Source organism: Nansenia antarctica (genome assembly GCF_963989245.1).
Source record: "Nansenia antarctica genome assembly, chromosome: 19".
Lineage (NCBI taxonomy): Eukaryota > Metazoa > Chordata > Actinopteri > Argentiniformes > Microstomatidae > Nansenia > Nansenia antarctica.
The window spans coordinates 16864757-16873761 of NC_137692.1; positions in this window are offsets into that span (position 1 = coordinate 16864757).

Below are 9005 nucleotides of genomic sequence, written 5' to 3' on the forward strand. Positions count from 1 at the left end.
ACTGTAGATTGTGAGTTCTTAGTGCTGGTAAAATTATACTCCAAATATATTGTTTAGTTAAATTAATTTACACACATTATAAAAACGAATATATATACAATATATATTTGTGGAGTAGAAAAGTAACAGTTAAAAAAGGCACACAACTTAGACATTTTTTTCAGTGGCATGCCACTCTCTGTCTGTTTAGTTTTGCTTCATGTTTGCTGTTTCACAGGAAGTGGTAACCTTGTCTCCATTGGTTACCAGGTGCTCTAAGCTCACTGGCTCGATAAGTACCCTTGGCTTCCAGTTGATGGTACTCTTTATATTGTACTCTATATATTACTGGTGTCTGTTTTGTGCCTGTGCCTGCATCCCCTATGGGAAAAAGGTGGTTTTGATCGTGCTGATGTTGATCGCTTGGCTCCTTTTTGTCCGTCATTGAGTGTGATGTTTGCAGTTGCGTTGCCTGAGAAGATCATCAACTGTTGATTGATTTTGTCGTCTCACCACCCCCCTGTGCTGGACAGAGTGGGGGCTGCTGGGATATACAGTAGACAATGTACATTAATGGGACATCTCTCTAAGTTGTGTCCCCTAGTTGTGTTATAATAGATTACTCATATCATAGCTTGTATTATTCCATACTAAGTATGAATAAAGTGTCCATCAACTTTGAGATAATGAGGTCTCATTTGAATGATCGACAGTACCCTTTTCTAGTGGATATCCATCATGTTGTGCCATTGAAATCTACCGTATTATGAGTATTGACAAAATGTTGACATGCGATGTGATGACGTGCCGAAGACAACAACTCAAGGCTGCTTCACTCAGTCCTTTTTGTTTTATATTATTTACCACTGTGCTAGAGATACGTTTTTATCATTTTGAAAAATACAAAGCTAAACATCTTTACCAGCATGTGTGTTTTGTGTGAATTGTGATTGTGTTTAAATGGCTAAGCAACTCTTCAAGATCATTTTGAAGTTACATTCATGCCTATTTTGTGACATTGTTGACCGTGACATATTGCTGGAGGAATGTCAAGTTCTTACCATAGTGAATTTTCTCTTTCTTTTTTTTATATGGTTGACATAAATTCAGATCAAATTATGTAAAGATTGACTTGAAAGATAACCTTATTGGGGTCAAGTACCACAATGATATGGGTTGACTCTGTGAATTTGTTGCAAAATGTTTGAAGTAGTACTTGACAAAAATCCACTGTTTTTTTTGTTGCTATTCCTGCAGAACTCAAGCGACACATCCACATGTTTATGTTCAGATTGTTTTGTTGGAGAAATCCATTTGTTATAGTCTCTGTATGGGCCGTATCCTAACTTGAGAAATATGCCCTTAACATGAATGTTCATATGTAATATAATAACAGTATGCATCGACTTCAGTAGGAGATGTATGCAAGTTCATTCAAGTATTGAAGTTACTCACATGTTTCTCCAGCCCTTATACATGTATATACATATATATATACCGTATATGTTGTCTGAGTTGTATGACAGATGTATAAGAACAATGATTCCTACTATAGTCACAAACATAAAGAGTTTGGAAATCGATCTACCATCTTGCCACCAAAGGATCTATGACGATTGCATTCTTACTAGTATGTGTTCTGCATTGGTCTCAACATGACAGCCATAAGAATTTACACCTGCATATCTTTGGCTCTGGTTCCTTTAGATATTCTCAGAGATGACACGGCCAAAAAGTGGCCATGCCTCTTTTGGGGGACAATGAAGTGGTCTCCTCTTTGGCCTCAATGTAAAGTAGACTATTTTTGTCTACCGTAAATTTTGGCTGTTTTTGCTTTTTTGGGGTGTTTTAATAAACTTTTTTAATATGCATGTGGTGTCATTAATATGATATTTCGCGTATTTAGCGTTATTGTTGACCAACAACTACAAAATCCTTAAAAGACACACTCCTGCAACCTCAATGAGGATACAGCTTTGTTTCCCCCAAAAGATGGCGTGTCTTCCACCTTGTGGAAATCCATGCGTTTTGTTTTCTAATTTCTACAGACCGTTATGTACCATTATGGTCTAACAAATTTGGGATTTACCTCTGTGCCTCAGACCTAGTACACGCCCATGGCTACTGGTTCCTAGCTGAGAACAGGAAATTGAAGATTTGAGATTTGACAATCCTTCAAAAGTGGATGAAAAATACAGTAGCTTGTTGTGGCTGACGGAGTGTTGCATAATGCCGTCATAACTGTGACATTAGGGTCATGACAGTTGATATCTGTAATATTATTATTATTATTATATCAACAAACTTTGCCCATATGACATACGAGTGCCATGAGGCAACAGATTATGTTTGTCTGTGAATAAGGAATAGAGCACCGTTCTATGAGCACAGCCGTTAAAAAGTTCACACAGAAATATGAGAAATGTGCATAACAGTGTCATAATAATAAACATAAAATATATCATAAACATTAATGACTACTGACATTACACTGTCATGACACACGCTGTCGCTCAGGTCACCTTATTACAGCTAGCCAACTACTGTAGTTAAAACAGGTAACACTTGTCATGACTTTTCACAGTATGATTATGTCATAGTAATGACACTGTTGGTCCTTAATACCACAGTAGGCTCAAGCAAAGGGTCACTGTGGTGCATTATGTCGGCTCTGCTGGTGTTTCGACTCCAGTCTATTACCTCTTCTACATTTCACAAAAGGGCCTGTATTCATAGTTGTGTGTGAGATGTATGCACTGTAATAGCATAGTGCTTTAAGATACTTGTCATGTCTTTTGTTTTGAATAAACAATAAACCTTCATGAGTAATGCGTCTTTGGTTGTTTGTAAACTCTTTGAAGGTCTGCTATACAGACTGTTGGAAAAGGGTGTTGGAGGAAAAACCTATGATATCATAAACTCAATGTACACTAACAACTGTGCTGTTAAGATTGGCAAAAAACACACAGACTTATTTTCCCAAAGCCGGGGGGTTAGACAGGGATGCAGCTTGAGTCCAACCCTCTTCAACATTGTGGGGAGCATGCCGCGTTCTGGCCTGCAGAGGGGGCTGCGGGACTGTTGGTGGAGTGTGGTGGACGGGGTCGTAATTGGCATCGGCTGATGTCAATTAGGTCCTCATCGGATGCCATTACTTATCTATTCAATTGCCTATAGTCAATGTATGTTTACGGTTATATATTTTCAGATATTGGTGAATTTCTTCCAAATTCAGTGCGTTTCTTATCATTATTCTATACATTGTATTTAGATACATGTGATTGATTGATTGATTGATTGAAAACTTTATTAGAAGATTTGCAGAAGTAGGTACATGAAAGTACATATTACATACAAGGTCAACTAACAGGATAAAAACCCAAGAAAGCCACTGGCTTATTTCAATTGGGGTCCTTGATTCTCAATTCATCGTTACATGTAAGACCGACAAAAAAAAACTAGTACTATCTACAAGATAATACAGACAAATAACTAGTACTATCTACAAGATAAACATCCATCCAACATGGGAAGAACAATACAACAAAACATAAGGTATGTACAGCGGGTAGGACAGGTGGGGACATACACCACAGGTGGGGGCGGAGGACAAAACACAAAGTATGTACAGTGGGTAGTTCGGCAGGGGGACAGACATATAATATGTACAATGGGTAGTTCGGGCGGGGGGACAAAACAACAAGTATGTACAGTTTTTGATTTAGAGGGTCCAGTTACGGATTGCAGCCTCCTGTAAATGTTTTTTGAGAGTGGTTTTGAAGGTGGGCAGTGTTTTGCACTCCTTTAAGATTATAGGAAGGGCGTTCCACATTTTTACTGCATAGTTTGCAAACGAGTTTAACCCCTTGTTTGTGGTGCAACGCGGTTGAACGTGGTTCGTGGAGCTTCCTCTGGTATTGTATGTGTGGACGTTGTTCACTTTTTGGAAGTATGTTGACAGGTACTTGGGTGTCTTTGTGGTGTAGCGTATCTTGAAGACCAGGCCCAGTGCAAGCTGCTGCACTCTGTCAACTACTCGTAGCCAATCAAGGCTCAAAAAATGAGCAGCGGTTAGATGTGTCCTAGGGTTGAGGCCTAGCAGAAGCCTAACCAGTTTATTTTGGGCTGTCTGGAGTCTTGTTTTTTGGGCCTTTGTGGTTCTATAGTACCATGATGTTACGGCATAGTCGAAGTGACATTGAATGAGAGCTCCTGATAGGGTCCTCAGTGTGTTTTTACTGACAAGTGAGGATATCCTGTACAAGAATCTAGTTCTATGGTTCACTTTTTTGATTACTTTTGCTGCCATTTTATCTCCGGAAATATTTGCCTCTAAGATGGAGCCCAGGTATGTAATATCCTCTTTTCTTGTGATATTAATGTTACCCACTTTTATTTTGAAATTTACAGCCTTTCTGAGTTTAGATGGGGATCCGTATAGGATGGTTTCAGTTTTACCTAGGTGTATTGATAGTTTATTGTCAGCTAGCCAGATGCAGATTCTACTCAGTTCAGTGCTTAGCGCTTTTTCCACCTGCAATATGTCCCTGTCAGAGACCAGCAGAGCCGAGTCATCCGCGAACAGGAACAAATTGCAATCACATGCTGATGACATGTCATTCACATATATTAGGAACAGTAAAGGTCCCAATATGCTTCCTTGTGGAACGCCGCAGGTCACTGGGAGGGGGGGGGACAGTGTTCCGTTCACACTAACCACCTGTTCCCTCCCCTCTAAGTAGGATTGCATCCAGCTCACCGATGTTCTATCGAACCCAATTGCTTTCAGTTTATCTAACAATATGTGGTGATCTACTGTGTCGAAGGCCATTTTAAAGTATGATAAAGCAGATGCTGTCCAAAATGTTCACTAGATGCAGGGTCTCGGCACCTGCGTGGCGGCACCTGCTTGGCGGCTGGCTCGTTGGTCCCTGGGCCTGTTCTTCCTCCCCTGACTGGACTGGAGCGCTACGGTGTCCGTGCTGAGGGAGATGGCTGCCCCTGACACGTCCACACGGGCTCTCCAGCGAATCAGCAGGTCAAGGTCGATGATGCACGGGTCCCGGATGTCGGCAAACCAGAAATCGTGTGCCAGCTCCTGATCTCCAGCCTGGACGCCGCAGCGACTTTTTCCCTCTCATGTCCCTCATGTCTCTCCTGTCACCGTCGTCAGCTGGGTGCCGGGGGGGCCGGTGGTGCCCGGGATGATGCCCAGCCGCACCAGGGAAATGGTGGCCCCCGTGTCGACCAGGACCCAGCAGTATTGACTGTCGAGCTGGCAAATGGCGATGAACAACATGAACCTTCATGTTATTTACATCTCAAGCCGTGCAGATACTGTTTCACAAATGTGCAGCCAATCTGAATGGCTTGTTGAATCGCATGTTTGGCTTGTTGAATCGAAACATGCAGCCCACAAAAAACTGCTTTATTTTGCCATTTCTGTGTTAATGGGGTCATCAGAGACCTAAATGTACAGCACAAGCACTGAAGAAGTGAGTTTGTCATGATATGGCGGGGCGGGCTATGCAAAGAGAATATTTGGCTCAGGGAGGGTCGTTTTTTCCTATTTCAGAGGTCCCTCCATAACCTAGCCCCACCCCCCCCCCTCCCATCATAAACAACAATCATTCCCTTTTAGTGAATGAAAAGCAGGATCTGCTGCTGTTGTGAGACAAATCCCAATATCTCACAATATTACTGACAAGTGAAGAGGCTTTCTTTGTCTCTCAATTGTGTCACTGAAATGAGGGAAAAGTGGTCTCTTCCGATTAATCTATTTTAGAATTATTTGGATACTACTAGTAGTAGTGAATGACTGATCAAATAATCGAAACCATCCCTTTTAAGTAGCTGTGTATTGTATGGCCTCCTCAAGGCCACGTGTAAGGTTTAGAAAGTGTGTTTGTCTTTGTTTACCTTGACTGGGGGATGTCATTCAAAGTTTATTCAATCTCTCTTTGGCCTCATCATGCAAGCAGCACGCAGGCTGACAGAGACAGAGAGCCACACACACACACACACACACACACACACACACACACACACACACACACACACACCATTGCATACCATCTCTGGTTTGATGGAAACAGCTGCTCAACTACGACATCCATAATCCCTTTCGCATCATGCACGCAGGTTTCCCTTTTCCTCTGTGGAGGACTAGCGCGTTTTAGAACTACGGTAGAATCCTCATGTCTATGTTGTGTTTATTATGTCAGATGCCTTTAAAGGGTCCACAGTCAGTGCATATGGAAGCATATAGCTGACCTAATTCAAATGCTAATGCAATACGAGATTGCAATTGCATGTTCCACTTTTGCATGCATTCTTTCAGACAATATTCAAATTCAAATGCAATTCTAATGATTTTCATTTTCATTTTCATGTACCTGATGTGCACATTCGCTGTCAATATTAAAATTATAATGCAAAGCCATTTGACATTTCATTTTCAAAGTCATGCGCTGCTTTGTAGCTGACAAAAAGTTCATTCTAATGTGCAAATGACTATGCAATCCCAAAATAGCATATTAATTTGCCACTTTTGCCTGCGTTATTTGAGTCAATATTCAAATTGTAATGCAATAATGTGATACGCAATTGCAGGGGCGGCGCTAGGGGGTGGCTACTTGGGCTCAAGCCCCGGATGTTTTCTGAAAAGCCCCGAATGTTTTACTTTAAAAAAATAAAAATAAATAAAAATGATCTCGTGAGTAACGTGCAGTACCGGAGTCCAACAGAGAGGCAGCAGCTGCGCGACATTAGCCTGCGTACTGCGTAGCCTGCCCTGCCCTGAAGAAGACGTGATCTCAATCAGTGCCTGACTTTGTAAGCATGGATATCCCAAAGTTTTTTTCAACAAAACAAGTGCCAAGAACTGTTGCAGCAGCAGTATCAGCAGCCGACAACAATGACATCACCAGCAGTGATGACATAGATGATGTTTCAGGTTTGTGAATCTTATTAGAAAGGTGACTGACTCACTGACACTACTTTTCCGGTTTGCTAATGCTAGCTGGCTATCATAACATAACGTTATGTTTATAATGAAAATGAAACATAGCAAGGTACTGTTACGGTACATGAATGAATGAATGGACTTTATTGTCATTGCTACAGTACAGGTACCAAACAACGAAATTTAGGAGGGGTGGCTCCCCTGGTGTTAGGAAAAGGGAAAAAAAAAAACTTTTAAAAAAAAAATCACAAGAAGGGAAGGAGCTGGTTTACATAAATAAAGGCTATGTACACAATCCACTGTACTATACTGTACAGATAGACGACTAGGGTTGTCATATTGCACAATAGTATTGTTTCACGTTATTTAAACATGGTAAGAAATCAAACAAAGGATAATACTTATACAAATAAAGTGAATAACAGGCTGATAGTCTTTGATATCTGCACTCTGGTTGACTGAGTAACAAGTGAAAAAGAATGATGTAACGTTAATGTTACAGCAAGTAAACATGAAGTAACCACATTAAGTATGCCCTTATGGTAGTATGTATGTATACAGAACATGACTCAAATCTATCCTAAGATGTAACGCTAACTAACTAAGTTTGTTTAATGTCCCAGGGGGGATTTGATTTCACAGTACTATACACAGGCCAACAATACATGTAATATATCGTCATATAACACAGGACAAGACAATCAATACAATATAAGTGGTGAGCCCAGAGTCTGCCCTGATATACATACTGTAACATAACTAGCCTCAGCCCATCAATTCTGTAATTCTATACAAATATAAATGATGGTGACTGACGTGTGTGTGTGTGTGTGTGTTTACTGTCTATTTTGTAATACAGCCTTTTGTCCGCTTTAAGGTGGTGGTAAGTTGAAGGTTGAAGGCAAATTTTTTCGGCGCGCTGTGCGCGCACATTATATTCTCCCTCTGGGCTAAGCCCCGGATCTCCTAAAATCCTAAATCCGCCTCTGCGCAATTGCATTTACATGTTCTAGGAAACACATCCGCTTTATAGCTGACAAAATTCTAACTCTCTATGCAATTCAAACGCATCCGGGTACTTTGCTCTCCCGTCATGTCCACGCCCCTTTTTGGGTGATAGAAGGATCCGATGGCCAGTTAGGCAAACTATTATATAGTGTCGTTGCCGATCAATGATCGACGTCGTTATATAGAGAAAATTAATGAAATAGGGGTTGATTCATCAGAGCAGTCATACGTCATCTCCCTGTCATCAGGGATTTGTCGATCTTTGATTTGCCGTGTAAATCCCCAGATGAGAGTGTTACATTAGTTTTCTTAAGATAGGATAATTAATAAATCTGTTCAATTGGCATTTGCCTACTGTTAATCAGTGCCTACTGTTAATCAGTAGCCTATGGTGTATATGAAGATGTTATAGCTAGCTAGCTACGATTTATCATGAAAATAATGAACAGCAAGCTAGATCCAAAACTAGGGCCGGTGGAGGAGGGCAAGTGTCACATTGGACAGACTACCAAAACAGAAAAATAAAGTATCTTAACGACAGCAAAAGTGATGGATGTCAGAAATAGCCTACATTACCTGGAGATTCAATAAGGTACTTTTATGTGACAGGATATGGGTTAGGGTTATATGACACCTGTAGCGAGATAGATAGATAGATAGAGCCAAAAGTAAAAAGTCGCTGAGAGACGCAAGCAGGGTCTGGCTGGTAATTGTATGATGCGCCAAACAATCCGCTGAGATGAAAAGTACGTTTTAGAGCATTTATTGAATAGAACAATCAAACTTGGCGACATACAAAAATAATCCATAAGCGATCAAAACCAGAAAAATAACAAACAATACGTATAGAATATAGAATAGAATAGACTTTATTGTCCTTGTACAGTTGCCTATACAATGAAATTGTAGTGGTTCTTCTGAAGGTGCAAAAACAGAAAAACATATTCACATATTCACAAACATATACACATAACATATCACAAATATTACACTAGACAAATTCAAAAGCGAAAATGCTATAAAATGGTATTTTGAGAACTGAATTGTATTTTGA